The sequence below is a fragment of the Bidens hawaiensis genome, unplaced genomic scaffold (assembly GCF_021521415.1).
Source record: "Bidens hawaiensis isolate Kalapana, Puna unplaced genomic scaffold, B.hawaiensis_p1.1 tig00015854_1, whole genome shotgun sequence".
Lineage (NCBI taxonomy): Eukaryota > Viridiplantae > Streptophyta > Magnoliopsida > Asterales > Asteraceae > Bidens > Bidens hawaiensis.
The window spans coordinates 383,034-406,360 of record NW_027492417.1 but is presented as its reverse complement, the minus strand read 5'-3'; the positions used below and the strand labels follow the sequence as shown (position 1 = coordinate 406,360).

At 35.3% G+C, this 23,327-nt stretch overlaps 1 pseudogene across 1 annotated transcript; it reads left to right on the top strand.

Moving 5' to 3' along the window:
• Window positions 1-14,918: 14,918 nt before the first annotated feature.
• Window positions 14,919-22,033, top strand: LOC143549896 (endoribonuclease Dicer homolog 3-like; annotated as a pseudogene). The gene is made up of 21 exons (XR_013138225.1): window positions 14,919-15,050; window positions 15,144-15,327; window positions 15,447-15,581; window positions 15,676-15,816; window positions 15,904-15,973; window positions 16,066-16,130; window positions 16,223-16,354; window positions 16,441-16,591; window positions 16,679-16,808; window positions 16,908-17,001; window positions 17,337-17,547; window positions 17,933-18,093; window positions 18,178-18,410; window positions 18,481-18,746; window positions 18,858-19,434; window positions 19,520-19,758; window positions 19,849-20,058; window positions 20,155-20,631; window positions 20,706-21,305; window positions 21,384-21,706; window positions 21,799-22,033. The product of XR_013138225.1 is annotated as an endoribonuclease Dicer homolog 3-like (transcript).
• The last annotated feature ends 1,294 nt before the right edge of the window (window positions 22,034-23,327 follow it).

The window sequence follows — 23,327 nt, the reverse complement described above, 5'->3', positions numbered from 1 at the left end:
TCATCACCGAAGGATTGGGTAGCATAACCCACCGCTTGGTCGGGACGGCACTCACTAATGCGGATAACCTTGTCCGTAGTGGTTATCCATTGGAGAGTAGCGATTGAGTCTCCCAAACCAGTCAGCTTTGACGGATCGCAACCTTTGAATGACTTATAGTTGCACCCACCTCGGCCTATCCTCCTATCATCAACCTTTACCGACTTAAACACACTCGAGTCACCTTTCTCTCTCTCTCATCATATTTCTTACCATCTCCTCCCGCCCCTTCAGTAGTTCTTTCACGGCTTCTAACAGACCCTTCAAGAGTCAAGTTCTTCACAGCAGTGGCTACAGCTTGAACAATGGCTGCTTGAACTACAGGGTCAAGTTGATACCCTTCGTTGTTGCTCGGGTTTCGTCCAGCTGCGCTTCCTTCTTCTCCTGTGTTAGAAGTTGTATCTACCGAAGGTTGTCGGACAAGACGAGGCCTGCCATAACGTCCAGTGCGACCTCCTGCTCCCACAACTTCTTTAGCTCCAGTCATCGTATTCTAAAAGGTAAAACACAAACTCATCACTCAATGAACTATTTAGTACAAGGATAGTAAGGCTAACAGGTAATAACAGTGGCCAGCTGTGATTAGCTGATCATGTTACTTCCCGTGTCCTATACACTTCCCCTTATGAGTCTATTTGTGTTGGTTCTACTTTAAAATAGTCAATCAATCAAAGAAATCAATTAATCATATCCCTAACATTCACATATCCTTCCTTTAGCAATTAAGCTAACACATACATTATTTAACCATACACTTTACCTTTACTGAGCTTGCTTGAGTGACACATGGCTATATTGAACTGGCATCTTCTTTCTTTTCTTACTTAAATCCCATTCTCTGTTCGAGTCTAAGCATGTAGGATGCTTAAATCTCTCGAACTCTGCTCTGATACAAACTTGTAAGGCCCCGTTACCGGTGCCCTACTTTGGACGTTGGATTTACTCATAAACACAGTTCTAAATATCATAGTTAATTAAAACTTTCGCTGAATATTAAAACTTTCATAAAACATTACATATTAATTCATAACTTGTCTTAAACAAACATTCTTGTCTTTCAAATCAAAAACATTAAACATAAAACATCTTGAGTCTTCAGATGCCAGCCTCTTATTCTTCTGCCAGGTGCCCTGCTCAAGCTAGCTGCCTCATTCTACTCACGTGCATACTAAAAGTCAGCTACGTTGAGTGAGTTCTAGTAAATCATACAAAATACACATATTCATATTTACATACTTTCGTTCATACTTTCGTACATTCGTTCATTATACACTTACTTGCCTTCGTACCTTCTTTCTTTCATTTTCATGCCTTACGTTTTAAAGAGAAGTACGCCCTACTTTCCTCGAGTATTATTAGGGCCTGGTTCCCTCTTGCCTCGAATATTATTAGGGTTCGGTTCCCTCTTGCCTCGAGTATTATTAGGGCCCGGTTCCCTCTTGCCTCAAATATTATTAGGGTTCAGTTCCCTCTTGCCTCGAGTATTATTAGGGCCCGGTTCCCCTTCGTTACCATACAACTATACATTACCTTTCCTTGTTATTATCCTTATAACATTCATACATTTATCCATACATGCATTATACATGCATACTTTATCTCATATACTCATTTCATACTTACTACATAATACCTTCCTTAGCAATACGTGCAATACCCGAAGATCGTTCACGTATTGTCAAGCATTCATTCATAATATAAATATAAATATCACATTCATCATTAAAGCATACCCTTACCATTTAAGGTGAGTGTATTAAAATTTACATTGAGTATGCATACAGCCCCGAAAACATAACAAGGAAATGGGGCTAGAAACTCACCTGGATCCTATTCGCTCTCCGTTAATCGTTATCCCTTTCTTTAATTGAGCTCTGCTGACTGTATAATAATTACACGTATCAATACTTGTCCTATTTATATTGTTCATATCTCAGCCAAAATGGCTAAGTCTGGTCTAATCTAATGGTCTTGTTTAATATTACATTTTACTTAGAATATTTTACCTTAAACCCCAATGCATTTGTAATCTAATGATCACATTGTAAGCTAATGGACATTCTAAGCTAATGAACATTGTAAGCTAACGGACATTGTAAGCTAATGGACATTGTAAGCTAATGGTCATTGCAAGCTAATGAACATTGTAAGCTAATGAACATTGTATGCTAATGAACATGGTTAGCTAATGGACATTGTAAGCTAATGATAATTAACATTGTAAGCTAATGAACATTGTAAGCTAATGGATATTGTAAGCTAATGATCACATGATTGTAAGTGAGTTCATCAAAGTAATCGGCTGTATGATTGTAATCGAATGTTATTGTAATTGACCCATTTGTAATCGAGTCCAATTATAAGTGAGTCTCATTTATAATCGAGTCCAATTGTAAGCGAGTCTCGTTTGTAATCGAGTCCAATTGTAAGTAAGTCTCATTTGTAACCGAGTTAACATATTGTAATCGAGTCTCATTGTAAGCGAGTCTCATTTGTAATCGATTTGAACAAGTAACCGAATACAACAAAGTAAGCGAATTTCGAAATTGTAATCGAGTTCAATAAAAGTAATCGAGCTTATCAAAGTAAGCGAACTTATCAAAAGTAAACGAATGAGTTGAATACGTGGCCACGGGTTGGTCCTTTAATATAATTATTTGTACTCGTTTTTAACCCTAACACCTTACTATGGCTCGGTATTGACCCATAAATGTTTCCCTAGCCGTTTTCGGCCAAAACTTGACCCGAGCGACCATAAAGTTTGAACCTTTAGGGCTAAAGATGTTCAAAACTAGATCTAGGGTTTCTTTAAATGAGCTGTTCATAACCATAAGTTCGTTAAGTCCATTTTAACATCAAGTTTTCTACTTTACGGTTCGTTTATACCCGATCTATTTTAGGGTTTAGTTTCATAACAAACCTTTCATAATAACATAAACTTTAAAGATCAAGAACATACCTTTACTCGTTTTAAAGCTACGGTTTTGCTTGGTTATGAACTTTAATCTTGTTTCTTGCTTAAATATCCAAGATCTATCAAGAATCAAAGCTTGTTTGGTCTCAGATTTCCTTCTTTTGGTCGCGGCCGTAAAAGGGAGAGTATGTGTGTGTTTTGAGTGTGTAGAGAATAAGATGGAGAGAAATGAGGGTTTTAGGGAGGTTTAAGAGGATATTTATACCCTCTTAAGCCCATGGACCTAAGGCTCATCTCATCCCTTATTCCATCTTTAATTACCCAAGTCCTTACACTTTATAATATCTAATTAAATATTAACACATAATAACTAAACATAACTTTCTTTTTATTTTATCATCATAAATTTTAGGATGTTACATCCAATGACTCTGTGAGCTCGTCTTCGATTATCTTCGGGTCTTCTTTATTACAAAATTTATAATACTAACAAAATTTTCCTATTACAAATTTGATCCATCCACATGGCCAGAAGAAAACCATGAAATAAAATATAACCATTTACAAATTTGAACCATCCGTATGGCCAAAAACCAAGCTCAAACAACCAAACACAAACAATCATACATAGGTCGAGGCTGGATTTACATATTCAAAACAATAACATTCGGGTCATTTTAATTTGGTCAAATAAAATAAACAAAACTTTGACCAAATCCAAAATTACCCAAAATCAAATCTAGATCAAAAAACTTTAAACGATTAAAGTTTATGATGTAGATCCGGTTAAAAGAACCGGTATCGACTCGCACGTTGTAACCAAGGATCTGATACACTGTTGGGTTTCAACGGTGGTAAAAGAAACGGTTTAACAAATAAAACCCGTTTTTAATATATTCCTTTAATAAATATTAATCATAATAATATATAAACGAACAAAAACGCAGCGGAAATAAAAGAGTTACCACGAACCGAAACCCAAACGAGGATCTGGTTACAATCGATACGAGTACGAAAACTAGCAACCACAAAACAATAAACATAGGTGATAGAATATATGTTATACCTCGGTTATACACAACCGGGAGAGACACCGAAGGATAATGAAACGGTGCTAGATCTTGACACAACAAGGACCTCAACGACTTCCGGTGATGGCAACGGCTGACGACGACGGCGGAAAGGCAGTGAGCGGTGACGGCGCGGCGTCTGGACAGCAGCAGTAGCAGACGGCAGAGGTAACAAGCACCAGCAGCTACAGCGACGGTGGCTGGAGCTGCGTTGATCGGAATCAGCGGCAGCAGCAAAAGGGGGTAGCCAGAGGTGGCGGCGGCGGCGGAAGTCTGGTGGCCGGAAGTGGCTGCCGGCAGTTGGTGAGGTGATGTGGTGATTAGGGTTTATATTTGGTAACTTGTGTTATAGATAAGGTGATGAATAGTTACTATTTATAGAAATAGATTTAGTGTTTAATCCTTATTAAACCAAATGGGCTTTGAGCCCAAATCATCAAATAAAAGCCTTTAATCACTAATAACCTTGTTTAAATGTGTCTAAGCCCGGTTAACAATTTAAGTGGGTTCGGTGTTCGTTACCCTCGGTGTAACTCTTCTCGGGTCACAATCGGATCTGCCCGCGTTAACTTGACCCGAACCGTTCATATTTCCAACATTTGTATCATTGGCAGTCCTAAAGTCAATAAGCATGCAAAAGGGAGGACCAGGAGCTTCAGTTTTTGAGTTGTGCCATAGAATGAAGTGGTCGATGCCTGTTTGGACTTCATCAGAGATATAGTCAAAGTTAGTCAACACTCAACTCAAATTATTTTTAGAAACTGTTTCCTTGATTGTTTTATTATTCATGTTTTACATTGCCATTATTTTGCAGATTTTTTAATAGCTTTGAGTCCAGAGTAAGTTTAACTTTTCAGGATTGTGGTCTCGTTGAAGTGACCAGCGAGTGACGAGCGGATAAGAAGAGTTCTCTTGACTCTGCTGCTCTACTCATGCTCTATGAGCTTCAGAAGCACGGAAAGCTTAAATCGGGGAACAAAGTGGATCATTATTGTTGTCAAGTTGACTTAAATATGAAGACGGACATAAGACGTTAGGTCTTTAATTTTGTAGTAACCATTATGTTACTGTAAAAAAACCAGTTTGAAAAACAAGATATTATAATTATATATGCAAGGTAGGGATAGCAGTGAAATCCGAACTCGATAGGAAAATCCGAAACCCGACATAATTGGGACGGGTAATGCCCGACCCATTAGGATTTGGGACGGGTTTGGGATTAATTTTAAAATTTTTCGTGAGTTTTGGAATTATTTGGGATTTGTAATACACCCGATAACATGGACCCATTACTCGATTATATACCTGAAATAACATTTTTTCATATATATTTATACATATAGTGTATTTTTGTTACTAAATATAATATCAGTTAATTATTTTATTACCTTTGTTAATGTTAATATACATTCCGCTTGTTCAAAGAAAACCATTACTCTATATAGTCTCTATGACATTTTATTTCCTTTAGACTCAAACCAATTCATCGATCATATCTATTCTAATAGCATAATCGATTAGTCACTGTTGATATTATTCATTTATTTGAAATCCCTAACTATTTCTAATAACATAATTGATTCATCTCGATTTAACTTGATAAGTGGATTAGTTATATTTTGCAAACACCCAATAGAAATCCGACGGATTTTGGTCCGGGTATACCCAACGAGTATTTTGTCAAAACCCGATATGGAACCCGATACCCGACGGGTTTGGGACAAGTTTGGGACGGAGTTTAATAATCGGGTATGGATTTGGGAATATTTAAACCCGACTCATTGTCATCCCTAATGCAAGGTTAGGTTATAATGGGAAGTATGGTTTTTGTAGAAATGATAAAAAGTAATTTAGTTCATTGATTTTGGTCATAGATGATTGAAATTTGTTTATGGGTGAAATCATGTGTCACGTATATATAAAAGGAAATACATAATAAAGAAAACATATTTGTTGAACCCCCACCCACCACACACACATGCAAGAAAATTGGATTAAATATCTAAATATAGTAGTCAAATGTACACATCTTTATGTGGTTTTATCACTTATGAACAAGAAAATTAGGTACCAGCATAGCATGAAAAAGAACATGATGATTATTGTTGATTAAAAATAGGTATATTGGTTTTATTAATCATAATTATTATATTTTGGTTACTATCGGTCTCAACTAACATATTGGCTGACCATTCATATAAATCCTAAAGTTACTTGGCTCTCATTTTATGTTTGTTATGCTCTTTAGTAAAGTTTTGTCAATTCTCCTTGCGTCTAATCCTTCTTGTTTACATTACAAGAATTAAATTATTAGCATAACGTATGAAAGAAGTTTATTGTTATATTAGGTATTTTGATGACTCATAAAAGCTATACACATTCATACATATCTAGAACATATTTCGTTTTGTTCCTTTAACAATGAAAACTATATAAGCCAAATAAAACTTTGATTGTATATTTGTATATAAAGATAATAACTTCATGAGATTTATGTGCAGTAACATATGAACAAAGAAAGGTGATGTGAAGATAAGAAATAGATCGGCTTCATATATTTGTATTAGGTATTTTGGAAAGTTTATATACATTTTAAAACATATGATCGTTTTTGGAAATATGTCTAATTTCTTTTAGAAAATTTTATAACATGAGTGCTCTAACAAAAAGGCTAGTGTTTTACGTGACGTTTTTTTGTTTTCTTTAAACAAAACCCATAACCCACCTTGTAAATATAGCTTATTTAGTGTGGAATTTTTTTTTTATTATTTGTTTTAGTTATATTACTATTTATATAATAAATACAGAAATATAAAATAAATAGAATATTTGTATTTAGTAAGGTATGGGCATTGACATGAGGGAAATTCCTTTGATTGATTAATAGAGATTTTGATCTATCTCTCGTATTGTGTGAGACTGTTAGCAGCATGAAAATTATGTTATAATTGAATGTAAGACTTGTATTTTACTTTAATAGTTGAGCAAAAATAACATAAAATTTATAAAAGTTTTAGTCTATCACGTGTTTTTTTCGAACTATGAACTTTTATAAACAATCAACTGACAAGAAAAAACAAACCACAAACATCCACGAGCTACCTTCACAAGACGGAGGGCAACCCCAAAAAAAATCACATTAAAACGAATTTACACCAATTCAACCAAGCTAAGGATCTATGATTAGACATATACTTGAAGTCTTGAACCAAAGAAAACCACGTGCTTTAATATCTTCTATTAGCTCTTCAAGAATTACCTCATTTCCTTCAAACACCTTTTAATTTCTTTCCTTCCATAATCTCCAACAAGTAATACTATCTTCGTCCCATTAAAAGTATCAATGTTTCATTTTTGTTTATCTCATTACAAATGTCCACTTTCAAAATTTATTAGTCAATTTCCAAGTTTATCCTTAAACACACACAACTAACATTAATAAACAATATTGATGGACCCAATTTCTAAGGGCATTAATGTCATTTGGTAAACAAAAAAAAGAAATCATTCATTCCACATTGAACTTTGTGTTTTTAAACCATGACACTTTTAATGGGACGGAGTGAGTAATAATTATCCCATCTAAGGGCACCCGGGGCACTGCGTGAGGAACCACCATCACGCGTGATGGGTTCTCCCCACACCGCTGCCGGTGCTTTGTCACGCTTGAAGAGGGTGTCTTGTGTGATGGCCATCACGCTTGAGGAGGGTGTCTTTCCAAGAATTTGACCGTTGGGAGAGCAAAAAACAAAAACCATCACACCACACCACACCACACCATCACCCCTTGTAAAATCCATCACATGTGATGGATTTGGGGTTGGTGATGTGGCACACCACCATTGGTGGTGGTGTATGATGAGAAATGAACCACCCCGGGTGCCCTAACGCCTCCTTTTCGACAACTCCAAGCTTGATGGTCTAGTGAAGCTCTAAGAGGACTAAAAACCAAAAATAAGGGGAACTTTGCACCAACGACTTATATGATCCCAAACAACCGCTGCTATCCCGCAACCCGTCATGATGTGATCCACAATCTCCCTCCTCGCTTCACACAGGGGACAAACACTATCCAAAACCCGAATATTTCTTTGTTCAAGGGCTCCTTGAGTGGGAAGTGTATCCATTTCTGCTCTCCACACGTGAGTGTTGTATTTATTCGGAACCCATTTGCTTCACTTCATAGTATAGTTTTTACCCACATTTTTGTTTTTAGAGAGAAACTTTTTAACCGAGCTAACTGAGAACTCGCCGTCTTTATCCCCAAGCCAAACCCCACTAATCTGACTTGTCTACCCAAACAGCTGCATACAATTCTCCCACTCTTCCATTTCTTGGGTTGTAATCTGTCTTCTTTTTCAACACCAACTCTAGCCAAAACTTCCTTCAGATCTCCATAACATTTCCATAACTTTACACCTTTTGTGCTTTTCCAGTTTGAATAAATTTGGACATCCCTCATTCCTAATTATCCATCCAAAAACACGTCTTTTGTCTATCTCCAACTTTTCATTTTATCAAGTCAACCAGTTACTACCCTCCCACTGCAATTTATTTAATGATTTGATTGTTTATGAGTATTTGGAATTAACCCTCCTAATAACAGCTAAATATGAAAATAATTAAATTTGTTTACTTTTTAGCTCATCACATTATTATTATTTAAACGATATAGTGTTTTCTATGATAGCCTTTTGTTGATATTGTTGACCTGGCTTAGGTAATTAATATTGTGTTTTTTGTTTTTATTTTTATCTTTATGAGGCATTTATCAAATTTTGTTGAATATTGTGTTATTTAACTATTTTTATTGTTATGCTTGTAATTTATACTTTCTTGTGAATGCGGCAAAATCTTGTATTTAAAGAAAATTCCGTTGCTTTAGGCCCAAATACTTTAACAGCCCAACTTTTTTAAGCACTAGGGTTAGCAAAACATAAACATACAAAGCCATTTCAACTTTATGCAGTCAGCTCCCTTCTCCGTGTGACCACGTCTAAAATTCCAAAAGGTACTTGCATCTCTCTTTATGCTTTTTTTAAGCTCCCCGCTAAAGTTTAGCCAATTTCTATTTGCATCTCATCCTTATTGTTTACGTTAAAATAATTAGATTATTACAATAATGTGTGAATGAAGTTTATTGCTATGTTAGGTGTTTTGATTACTCATACACATCAATACATCTTTATAACACATTTAATTTAGGAATGTAGTTAGCTCAAGGTAAAAATAAAGATAAGTAGATAACTAAATTTACTTTCTAAGTTTTAGTATATCACGTCTTAAATAATTAGTTTAATGGTTTGATTTTGAGTGTATTTTGAATTAATCCCTCTACTAAAGGCTAAACAAGAAAATAATTAAATTAGTTCAAAGTTTATCAAACAATATTTAAAACATATAGTGTTTCCGGTCATAAGCTTTCTGTTGATATCGTTGGCCCAACTTAGGTGTTTAATATTGTGTTATTTTTGTCAATATGAGGCGTACATCAATTTTGCTGGATATTGTGCTGTATGTGTCGTTATGCTTATAATTTCTACTCTTTTATACATGTTGTCAAATCTTGTAATTTAATTAAACTTGTGTTGTCTTGGGCTCAAATAATTTAACGACCCAACTTTTTTAGCTACTAATGTTAGCAAAACATAAACACCCAAAATCATTTATTCTCCACACAGTCAATTCTCTTCTCCTCACATCCATTCATTACTCGGCTCTCATTTTATGTTTGTTATGCTCTTTACTAAGGTTTCGTCAATTTCTCCCTGCGTCTAATCATTCTTGTTTACATTACAAGAATTAGATTAATAGCATAACGTATGAAAGAAGTTTATTGCTATAATAGGTATTTTGATTTGATGACTCATAAAAGCTATACACATTCACACATCTCTATAACGTATTTCGTTTTGTTGCTTTAACAATGCAAATATAAGCCAAATAAAACTTTGATTGTATTTGTCTATAAAGAAAATAACATCATGAGATTTATGTGAAGTAACATATGAACATCGAAAGGTAATGTGAAGATAAGAAATATGTTGGCTTCATATATCTGTATTTTGTATTATGGAAAGTTTATATACATTTTTAAACATATGATCTGTTTTTGGAAATATATCTAATTTCTTTTAACAAATTTTATAACATGAGTGCTCTAACAAAAAGGCTAGTTTGTTACGTGACGTTTTTTTGTTTTCTTTAAACAATACCCATAAACCACCTTGTAAATATAGCTTATTTAGTGTGGGTTTTTTTATTATTTGTTTTAGTTATATTATTATTTATATAATAAATACAGAAATATAAAATAAATAGAATATTTGTATTTAGTAAGGTATGGACATTGACATGAGGGAAATTCCTTTGGTTAATTAATAGAGATTTTGATCTCTTTCTCGTACTTTGCAGCATGAAATCAAATTTAAAATGATAAAATGAGTCGGGTTCAAGCTATGCTCGAGTTCGGCTCATTTAACTTACACAGAGCTGGAGCCCGGCTCGTTTCGAGCTATATTCAAAGCTTGAGTTCGGCTAGTGAGTAGATTTTCAAGCTCGAGCTCGTCTCGGGCTTGCCTCGTTTACTATTTATCAATTATTTTCTATATGATTCTAATTATTTATATATGTTTTCTATTATAGTTTTATGTATAAAATATTATATCTTATTTAGTTATTTTTTTCATAACATTATATATATTAATTGGTAATTATTAAATATATATTTAAAAATATATATAAATGGCAGGCTCGTTTATGCCCGCGAGCCAGCTTGAGGTCGATAAGTGAAGCTCGGGCTTATTTATTAAACGAGCTTACTTTTAGGTTCAAGCTCAAGCTCGGTCTCGATTAAGCTCGGATCAATCGAACATTTTAACGAACCGATCTAGAGTAGCTCGCGAACAGCTCAACTTGTTTGCATCTCTAGTAATACCCCTAGTCACAATCAAGTTTAAGGCAAAAAAAAAAAGAAAGAAATAAAAAACTAAATAGAATTTAGATAGGTATATTGTAAGAATGTTATATGCTGTGATTTTTATAAAAGCATGTATTTGTTTTTTAAACATATTAAGACCAAAAGGTTGATATTTTATGATGTTTTAAACGAAAGTAATGAATGTAATAACTATAGTTGTGTAGGGTGTTTATTAATCGCTTTAGACCGATTAAATAAAACCGAACATAATCAAAACTTATTAAAGCAAACCCCAATTACAAATTTGGTTTTTGGTTTGTTTAAAACTGAAACCAAATTGGTAACTTAGTTTTTTTGTCTGGTTTTTATTTTCATAAATTCTCAATTTGGTTAAATCAAATAACCCGAATAATAGGTACTAGTTATTTAAAATTTGTCATTTAACCCAATCCAAATATTGTTTTAGCCCCCAATCTTTTTTGATCTAATATAATCCACGACCAAAATACAGTAAACCAAAGTTTAACTTTTTAAAAAAAAAAATTGAAAAAAAAAAGTATAAGCATCGTTATTTGTCGAAACAAAATTTGAATACGGTACATGTATACTACTATTTATAACCCGTTGACAAGCAGAATACACCCCTAAGGCTATCCTCTATGGTGAGGGGCTTCGAAGCTCCTCTCCAGTGCCACGTCAGCGTCGCGTGGGCACTAAGGGCTTCAAAGCCCCACCCCAAAGATGCCTCTCTATGGTGAGGGGCTTAGAAGCCCCTTTAATTTTTATTTTTTTTATAAAACTAAAAAACCAATAAATTTATTAAACTTAAAATATAATAAAAATCAAAGAAATTAAACTAAAAAACATAAAAAAAACGTACAAATAGAAAAACAAAAAAATAGAACTAATATTTGGCGACCTCGTTTGCGTATTTTGCCATTAGCCTTGCTTTTTTTTTTCTCCAAAAACGCCCGCGTGGCCAGATCTAGATGCGAGAGATCCTTTGCGAGGAGCTTGAATTCGTTCTCTTGTTGCCGCTCCGATTTAGCCTTCTTTCTTTCTTCATGCATGGCTTTGTATTCCGCATGCATCGCTTTTCTTTCTTCGTGTATTATCTTGAGTTAATTTTTCGAATATTTTTTGTCCTCGCAAACTTTTTAAGTGCAAGCTCCAAGTTGTCAAACTGCGCGCTCACGTCGGAACTAATCGAGGATGTCGTTCTAGACGAAGATCCCTCCACCTCTAGCCGCCGCCTTGGCCTTATCTTTTCCTACCGGACGTGTACTCATCCGGTTCATCAAAAAGAAAATCGGGATCAACCTCGATTAAATTTAATTGAGAACGAGCATCCGACCCGGCTTGAGACGGCGATTGATTGGCCGAAGTAGACGTCGTTTTTGACTGTTTGGACGGTCGCGGTGAAGATGTCGGGATCGGATGCCACTTTGGCGAGCTCGTGCATTTCCTTCAAATTTCAAACATGCCCATGCCGAAGTGGTGATCATGAAGGCCCTTGTATTGTTTCAAGATAGCCTCAAGGAGGTCGGTGTCGTTCGTGCCGCTTCCTTTGTTGTTCGTAAGGCGAGTGTGAATTGTGGAGAAGTGGTTCATTTTTGTAACCATTGCCTTCCATTTATTGGAGACGGAATCATCCCCACGGTAGTGACCTCGACCCATTATCTCAAAGAACATACCACGTATTTATGCCCAAAATATCGCGCTGCGTTTATCGTCACCTATGATTGAGTCTTCGAATGAGTCGGTCCACGCTTGCGCCAAAGCCGCTTCCTCATCTTCTTCCCAATTTTTCCTGTCAACCTTTTCGGTGGGTGTTTGATCGGCATCAACCTTCTTTTTATGGCTTCATTTGCGACGAACTTGCGGTTCGTCAACTTGGGTTTCGGAAACTTGGGTTTCGATTATTGGGATTTGGGGTGTTTGGGTTTGGGGTGGCGGAGGCATAAACGGCATTGGCATTCGATACAACATATCGTTGGGAAACGATTGTACGATTGGAGGCATTACGGGTAGATGTTGGTTGGCATAGAAAGGGTTGGTAGGGTCATTGTTGTTTGCGAGCATACTAGTCCACCACATTTGAGCCGGATCCCACGGGTTTGGGTTCGGGGTTGAGCTCGAGCTCGTGTTCGGGTTTGGGTTCGGGTTTGGGCTCGAGCTTGTGAAATTTGAGAAATTTTGATCCATGATAGAGAGTTGAGAGATTTTTATAGTGAAATTTGAGGGTTTATTTGAGTGAAATTTGATATTTGTTTGAGTAAAAATTGATAAAATGGTTTAGTATTTATATAGAAAATAATTAGTTTTTTTTAAATAGTCGTTGATATATAGCCGTTGGAGGGGGGGGGGGCTTTTTTACTCCATCCGCGCCGGCCGTTGGCTTGCCGGGCATCACCGCACCCACGGCCAAACGACGCCCCGCTATAGTGTTTCGCGCCCTCCGCGCCTCAAATGTGGCCCACCACAGCACCCCATAGTGGAGGGTCTAACTAAAAATAAATAATAGGTTTATTAATTCATCTATTTTAAATTACTTAAATTAATAATCAACTCATGATCCAGTACATGTATACTACTATAATATACTAAATGCGCATTAAAAATCCTATTAATTACAATGTCTTTAAAAGATAAATTTTAAAATTACAAGCTTGTAACATTCTAGTTCTAGTATTAATCTATTTAATGTTGTTCAAAAGAAAAGAATTAACGAATTTAATAATGTTTATATGAAAATTCTAAAAATGTCTCCAAAGATTCCAAATATATCATTCCAAAATTCAAATTCTCTTATTTTCCCCTTACTAACCCGTTGTCGCGGCTATGTTAGGAGTTTGAGACGACATGTTTTTAAACATGTCGCCTTCTCGCCATGTTAGCTTAAAACCCGTCACCACCATGCTATGTTAGCTAAAAAAATACTACCTTATCTTTACTAAAAATAGGGATCCTAAACTAATTTAAAAAATATTTGAATATTTTTAATTTTAATGGCTTTTAAGTTTTTGTATATAGAATTTTGGATAATTATATGATTAAGAAACATCATGCATACCATCAAAATCATTTTACGTGTATTTTATTTAGATATAATTTTAAAGTAACAAATGCATTAGATTTAATTTTTAAGCTAGCATAGCAGAGAAGCGACGGGTTTTCAGCTAACATGACGGAGAGACGACGACGCAACGTGAATAAAGCTAGCATAGCAGGGAGACAACGGATTTAATAACATGTCATCTCGAACTCCTAATATAGTGTCGATGACGGGTTAGTAAGAGGAAAAGATGGAATTTGTCAAGTCCAAAGCCAATCAAATAAACGAACAAAGAAATATACTGAACTTCACTTATTATTATATCAAGGAAACTAACTCAAAATCTTAATACAATAAACTTTGAAAGATGATAGTGGTGTGTGATATCTAACCCTTACTTGCTAGATCTATTTATACTGGTTTAGCCAACTTGCCAACTATTTGTATTTATGTCCAACTACTTGACAAAAATGTCCAACCACCAAACTTATGGCCAACTACATTAGTTATGACCAACTACATAAGTTAATGTCAGCTACATTAGTTAGTGTCAACTACCATATAACATCTCAATCTCATACACCATAATGCGATACTTAGGCCCGGACTCGCCATGTCCGACTCGATTAATTACCAACAATTTGAACATTGGAAAAACATATTTGGAATCTTATTGTAAAAAGGGCACATTTAATGAATTTTCTCAATGTTTATTTATTTGAAATTATAAAATGCATTTCATGAAAGTAATTTCAACTTCAACTCCATTGGTTGAATCCTAAAGTTGAGTTCATGCAAGTCTTCAAACACAAAAACATACGGCAAATTTGATTCCTACCTGCAACTTCTGATAATATTCTCACGCGATTTCTGTAAAACCCCTACTCATTTCTAACCAATATAATATACTGTCAGTAAATTAACCCAACACACGTACAAAATATAAAAATAAAAAGTAACATTAAATTTAATTTCTTGGTTTCTTGTCAATATGCAGACTTTGAAGAGAAATTTTGAAACCATGATCAATAATAATCTCCATCAACCCACACAGTAAGTGCTTCTTTGATTAATGTAATGCGGGTTTTAATGTTTTGTTGGTTATTATTTTTCCTTCATTTAATATTATTATTATTGAATGTATAGGTATGAGTTGGATTTGGTTAATGTTGCTATGAGGAGAAATACTATAGCACTTCTTGACACGGGTGCCGGAAAAACAACGATCGCGTTCATGATTATTAAAGAAGTTGCACTTTCTCTTGAAAAACAGCCATTTGAAAAGAAATTGATCATTTTTTTAGCTCCAACTCGTAATCTTGTTCAACAGGTCATGTACTGACTACTGAGCTGTTTATTAATTTTAAAATACCCTATATATGTATCATGTATGTATATATTTATTTGTTACTCTTTGGTTTGAGTTTAAAATGAAATTTTGTGTTGCAGCATTTTAATGTTGTTAGGGAAAACACAGGACTCATGGTTGAGTATTACCATGGAGGTAAAGTGACATATATGGAGGGGAAGAAGGTTGATGATTGGGATGCTGCGGTTTGGGAACGCGAGATCAACAAAAATAAAGTCAGTTTTTTTTTTAAATTTTATTTTTATATATGCTTTTTTATGAAAGATTGAAAGTTTAAATTGTTATATACTTTTTTTATGTTTTGTATAGGTAATGGTTATGACACATCAAATTTTGTTGGATGCTTTGAGGAATGGGTTTATGAAATTTGAAATGATATGCTTGTTGATTATTGATGAGTGTCATCATGCTATTGCTAGTGGTAATCATCCTTATGCAAGTATAATGAAGGTAAATGTAAATAATCTTGTTTGGAATGATATGTGATTAGGATTATTGAAGGTGTTTTGCTGAAGCTTTTATCTTCTTTTCTTGAAGGAATTTTATCACAAATCTGTTAACAAGCCAAGAGTTTTCGGCATGACTGCAACGCTCGAGGCTAGAAAAGGTTGGAGTATCTTTCTCTATAGATTTTAGTCTTCAAAAATTTATGCTAATGAACATATTATATGAATCTTTTTCATATGATTTTTGTCTTAGGTGTCTCTTTGGCTGGAGATTGTGAAGCGCAAAAGACCGCACTTGAAATTATTTTGGATTCTCTGGTAGTAATATTATGCCACTTGACAAGTTTAACCCTTTAATCTGAAGTTATTTTGGAATACAAACTTTGATGAATAAAATGATGAATATGCAGGTTTACACGACACAAAACAGGACAGAGGTGGAGAATGTCACACAATCTGCTTCGCTTAACTATTCTTTCTCTGAGCCATGCAAGGTTGACCATGCGGATCTAAAACTCAAACTGGATTGCTCCCGGTGGAAGGTCAGTATTTGAAATATCTGGATTTGTTTTACCATAAAAAAAATGAACACTGAATATTATACGATTCTCTGTTTTTTCGGTCACAGTTTGAAGTGCAACTTCTGGATATGCAATTGTCATTGCAAAGACTACAAAGACACTGATGAAAAACATGGGATCCTTCGAGAGAGGTTGTCGGATGATCATGATAAGATTATTTATTGCATTAATGAATTGGGTCTTCTATGTGCTTATGAGGTCTGTTTAAGTGTTTATATTTGTTATTTTTGGCACTTGTGTTTAGGTATTATATGGTTACATCATATATGATTTACTGTTTTGTAGGCTGTTAAAATTTGTATAGCGGAGGCCCCGAAGGCCATAGAAAAATGTGGTTTCTTTGAGGAGAGCTGCTCAAAGTGTTTACAGTTTCTTGAAGAAGCATTATCTATAATTGAGAATTCTTCACACAATGGTATGTTAGTTGGTGCCACTTTTTTGTAATATCTTTGCATATATGTGGAATGGTTAACTTTTGAGTTTTTGTAATTCAGTTTTCGTGTTATCTCTTTAGGCCATGAAAACATTTCTGAACTTGAAATGATGGTAGCAGCCGGCTATATCTCACGAAAGCTATATCAACTCTTCATACTTTTCTGGTCATTTTGGTAATTCCTTATTTCATATTTTTTTGCTAACTAATATATGTATTAATTTTTTTTTTTAATTTGATTTCTTTCATTAAATAGAAACATAGATATTACATCAACATAGCAGGTAGGCGGGCAACAAGCTGCGCCGCCACCCCTTTTTGAATTGCAAAAAATATGAAATTTAGCTGCGCCGCCACCCCTTATTTCATATTGAAAATTTATTTACTTAAGTAAATAAATTACTACATCAAAATATGAAATTTAGCATCTTTCTTTGAGATGTAAATCACCTTTTTTAATATATAGATTTTACTTCCTTTAGTATAGATTTAACCTTTTTAATAAATCTTTTGGGGTTCTGTTTTTAGAGGAGATAAGGAAGTATCATGCATCGTTTTTGCTAAGAGCGTTATAACCGCTAAAGTTCTTGACATGATCTTGAAGGGAGTTACAGACCTGTCCCATTTTACAGCTTCATATTTGACCTGTAACGCAACATCGGTTGATGCAATGACAACGAAACTGCAAAGGGAAACACTTGAATCTTTTCGTTCTGGGAAGGTATGTATGTTAATCTAATATTTGCGAGTCTGGGTAAACGTTGCATACTAGGCAAGTTGGCTGGATTAACGTGTCTAAATGGGTAGCTTTAGGTACATATTGTAAGTGGTCGAGTTTGTTGACCCAAATATCTTTTGTTCTAGTTTTTCATTTGTTTAAAGAAAATAATCAGTGTGTCAAATATGATTGCAAAAGTTGTATTATATCAATAATAAATACCACCTTTTCATATCTAAGTTTTGAGTATGTACTCTTGTCATGGAACAGTGATACACTTATCTGGTCTAACTTTTTAATTTGAAATTAAAAAAAAACATTATTTTTTTGACATTTATAAAACTAGTTGGTTTTTCACTACTCTTTGAATCTTATGACCCTCAATTAGGTGAATCTACTATTTGCTACGGGTGTATTTGAGGAGGGGATTGACATGCCTAAATGTTCAACCGTGATTTGTTTTGATATCCCAGAAACCGTATGTAGCAATGTTCAGCCGTGGAGAAAAGCTCGTCAAAGTTCTTCACGGTTTTTTATAATGCTAGAGAGGTAATCAAAAGTTGGAAGTATTCATGAAAATGTATATTTCTTTTCATATGCAGATATTCTTATTATAACATGTGTCAATAACAGGGATAATGTTAAACAAATAGAACAAGTTTGTGACATCATTAGAAGCGAGCATTCCATAGATGACAATGCATGCGTTGTGAAGCCATCTAATTTTGAAGAAACAAAATCATATCATGTCGAGGAAACAAAGCCGCATCAAATGCCGACCCTCACCGATCATGTACTGCCTAATAATGAAGATCCTACAGAGAACATATCTTCTAAAAACATAAATGAGCCACCTCCTGGTGCAGGTAGGATACACTAGTTGAAGTATAACTTTGGTAGAATATAGGTTATTTTTAACATTGTTTTATTATTCAGGAACTACAAAGAGGAAAGGATTACATGGGACAACGCCGATTTGAGCACTATCAGGAACTTGGGGTGATGATGGTGCAGATCTTTACGCTTATAAGATCAGTTTCAAGTGTAACCTTGTTGATGTGAAATATTCAAGTTTTGTTCTTTTGCTTGAATCAAAGCTTGATGATGATGTGGCAAGTCTTGAAATGAAGTTATACCTGGTGTCAAAGTATGTAGATTGTACAGTCTCGTCATCTGGGAAGTTGCATCTCAATGCGGAACAGGTTTGACCAATACTTGTTAATTATCTTGTTTTTAATATTCACTTTAAGACAGCAGTGTCTATGTTTCTGTTGACATTTTTCTACTTTTTAATGATTTGTTGGTTATACTAGGTTGCAAAAGGCAAGTGCTTCCAAGAATTATTCTTCAATGGAATATTTGGCAAGTTGTATATCGGGTCCGTATATTCAGAAGAGCCAAGACACTTTTTACCAGCAACTGATAAGAAGAAGTTGTGGAATTCATCATACATGTACTTTCTTTTGCCACTAGAGTCGTTAGACCCGTTTAAGATCAGCTGGGAAGAGATTGATTCATGTGTGTCCGCCATCGAATTTGTCAAGAAATCGTCTTTTTCAAGAGCTGAAAAGCAGAGTGTTGATTTGATCATGACAGATTCTGAAAGCACAAATATGATTCATTTTGCCAACAGATCTGTTCAAAAAGATGTTGATGTCACAAACATGGTAGTTTTGACAATTCATACCGGAAAAATATACTCGGTTCTTGAGATTCTACAAGATGAAACTGCTGATAGTCCTTTCGATGGAGATGTTGAACAGTATTCATCATTCAAAAATTATTTTAAACAAAAGTATGAAATTGATCTAGTGTATTCGGGCCAAAACATGTTGCTCCTTAAGCAAGGCCACAAGGCTCATAATCTTCTTGTGGACTTCAATGGTGAAGGTTTGTTGAACGGATATACATTGTTTTGTTTTCAAAAGATGGTTTGAATTTTCTTGATTGATGACTTATTTCTTGATTTGTCAAGGTATTTTACATGGAAAAAAGATAAAGGGTGATGCTTATAAGGTGAACAAGGACAAACAGAGATATTATGCTCGTTTACCACCTGAACTTTTGATTATTATCGACGCAAGGATTGATGTTGTGAAATCCTTATATCTGCTGCCCTCATTAATGCACCGGATCGAGTCATTAATGTTGTCTAGCCAGCTTCGTGAAGAAATCACAGGCCACATGACCGACATACACATCCCAATCTCATTGGTCAGTGTTATAATTCATGTTGTACAACACAAAACAAAAATTGGAAACTGCTTGTTTATTTTTAATATTGTAATCTATTGTGTTGTTTAGATTTTGGAAGCGATCACGACTCTGAGATGCAACGAAAGCTTTTCAATGGAGCGATTAGAGTTGCTTGGTGATTCGGTGCTTAAGTATGTGGTGAGCTGTGATCTTTATCTTCGACATCCAAACGACGATGAAGGACAGCTGTCTTCTGTCCGAAAATGGCAAGTGCGCAATTCTACCTTGTACAATCTGGGAATCAGTTGCCGGTTACAGGTAATGCTTTGTAGGTTGTAATCTATGCATATTTATATGTACAGTTATATATTGTACAAAAGTTATATATTGATGTTGTGTGGAATATGTTTACAGGGTTACATAAGAGATATGGCATTTGATCCTACCCGCTGGACCGCGCCAGGTCAGCTTCCCTTAAAACCCTGCCCGTGTGATCATGGTGTTGAGACCATAGAGGTGCCTATCGATGCCAAATACCATACCGAGGACATAAAAATTTTGACTGGAAAATGCTGTGTTATGGGCCACAGATGGTTGGGCTCAAAGACCGTATCAGACTGTGTTGAGGCCCTTGTTGGAGCTTACTTTGTGGGCGGTGGGCTCACCGCTGCTCTGCACTTAATGAAATGGCTCGGTATAAGTTGTGAGCTCGACCCATCACGTGTCAATGAAACCATCAAAGTTGCTTCACTTCTTGCATACACCCCAAAACTTGATCTTCTTCAAAGTTTGGAGTCAAAACTCGGTTATGAATTTGCGGTCAAAGGCTTGTTATTGGAAGCCATCACACATCCATCCAATCAAGATCTAGGAGGTGGATACTGTTACCAGGTACATCATTGATTACACAGTTAAAAACTGTTTTATTAACTTGTTAACTTTTTTTGTACATTTTTTTCTTATAGAGGCTAGAATTTCTTGGTGACTCCGTATTAGACCTGCTTATCACCCGGCATCTCTTCAATAAGAACAGTGACATTGACCCGGGAGAGGTGACCGACTTGTGGTCAGCATCAGTCAACAACGAAAATTTTGCATATGCTGCAGTAAGAAGAAATCTTCACACATATCTCCAATATTGTTCAGGCTCTATCCAAACACAAATTTCCGATTATATAAAGTTTGTTGCTACGTCATCAACCGATACAAACTCACTCCAGACCAAAAAGAGCCCAAAGGCACTTGGTGACATGGTGGAGAGTATTGCGGGGGCCATGCTACTCGATACAAAACTTAACCTTGATGAAGTTTGGAGAATATTTGAGTTGCTATTATGTCCAATTGTCACACCAGCTAACCTTGAGCTTCCGCCTTTACGGGAGTTAATTGAGTTTTGTGACTCTAAAGGTTATTTTGTAAAAGACGCGTGTAGAAGCAATGGTAATGTTGTAATAGCAGAGCTAAGGTTGCAGCTTGAAGATGCTTTATTGACCGCAGAGGGTACGGGTACTACAAGGAAAGTTGCAAGGGGACAAGCCGCTCTTAATATGTTAAGTCAGATCGAGGTTCGGCTTCCTTTCTTTTAACTTAACTAGTTAGACGATTAAATGTTGATGTTAATGTTGTTTCATTTGATTTGATAGAAAAGAGGAATTTCAAGGAATACTCATGGTAAAGAAAGTAGAGATGAGAAAATCAATAATATAAACATCAAAGAAAAAGACACTACAGAAACAAAAGTTTCTACTTCTGATACCTCAACACTGAAATCCCAGGTAACATTATAAAAATTGTTTATTTTTAGGAAGCAAACTTTTTTCTTTTTTTAATATTTATTGTTCATTGGAATGGCAGTTTTAGAGTCAATTAACACACAAAAGGGAGGACCAAGAGCTTCACTTTATGAGTTGTGCAAGAAAATGCAGTGGCCAATGCCTACCTTGACTTCATCTGAACATAAGTCAAAGTCAGTGAACACTCTATATGCAAGTTATTTTTTAGAAACCTCTTTGTTCATATTGTTTTATTAATGTTTTAAATCAAATCATGATAATGCAGGAACCCGATTGAAATCGGTGAAGGTGTCGATAAAAGAATAGGCTTCAATAGCTTTGAGTCTCGAATAAGTTTGACCATTCCCGATTATCGCGTTATTGAACACATGGGTGAGCCACGGGCAGATAAGAAGAGTTCTTTCGACTCGGCGGCTCTACTCATCCTCTATGAGCTTCAAAGACTTGGAAAACTCAAAATCGGGTAGAAAGTCGATCATCCGACTCAATGGCTCAGTTTACAAATATCATCATCGTACTCATCATAGTACTCAGTTTACAAATATAAAAAGGGATAAAAAAGAAATTATTAGTTGATGTCAAATGGTCTTTTAGTTTTCTGTTGTAAAAAGGCCAAACAAGATATTATAACCATATATGCTACTTGAAAAATATGTTACTTGAAAGATTTAACATTATTGAAAGGACTTTTGTCTGAACTTGTAGGGTATGTTTGGTTTGAAGTAATGGAATAAAGAGGGAATGAAATGAGAGAAGGAATGAAATGAACAAGGGAATGAAATTATTCATTACCTTTCCGTTGTCTTGTTTGGTTAACCTATGGGAATGAAATGAATAATTACTTTATTTTGTTTGGTATTTAAAAAAAATTGTAGGAATGAAATAGAAATAATAAAAATATTCCTATTCCAAAATATATATTTTTTTACAAAAAAAAAAAAAAAAAAAACCTGAAATAGCGACAGTGGTGGTGGTAGCTCCGGCGACGAAAACGGTGGTGGTGACGGTTAGGCGGGGGTGGTTGTGGTGGCGGTAATAGCATTGGTAGTGATGACGATGGTAGGGTGGTGGCGACGGTGGTGGTGGCGGTTATGGTCAGGTGGTGGTGGTGGCGAAGGTGGTGGTGACGATGACGGTGACGGTCAGGTGGTGGTGGTGGTTGTTGCTAGGTGTTGGTGGTGTTGAGAAAGTGGGGTGATGAAGGAATGGAATGAAAAAAAAAAGAAGGGGATTGAAGGAATGGTTTTGATGGAATGGGATTCAATGTGTAATGGATGATTACATTCCATTGAGTAACCAAACGCCACTTTTTCATTCCCACGTAATGAATTATTCCATTTCCCTTGTCATTTCTGCATACCAACCGCTATCTTATATTGTTCATTGATTATGTTTTGAGCCCACAAGCAAGTTATATGCATCTACAAAAATGTGTTTAAATGGCTTAAGATAGCAAGTAGTCAAACAATTAACCTTGTGATTTGTCACTAATAATGACCAAGATGACTTATAAAACATGTTGAACCGGTCCACTTGAATTAATTTCTAGATGAAGCGGCTCTAAAGATTCAACTCACTATGTTCCTAATATGAAAATAGAACATGGAAATTACCGACACGTTTAGAAATAAAGGAAAAGAAAAATGTTTACGAGTTAACCTAATTTGACAAACCATCCATGTTTTTAAAAACTGTAATATCTGATAAGACGATTCAAATTAGCTTGAGTTGTAAGTTACAAATACATTACATGTTGCGTCCGAAATTGTCTAACAAAAGGTAAAAGTTAAAATA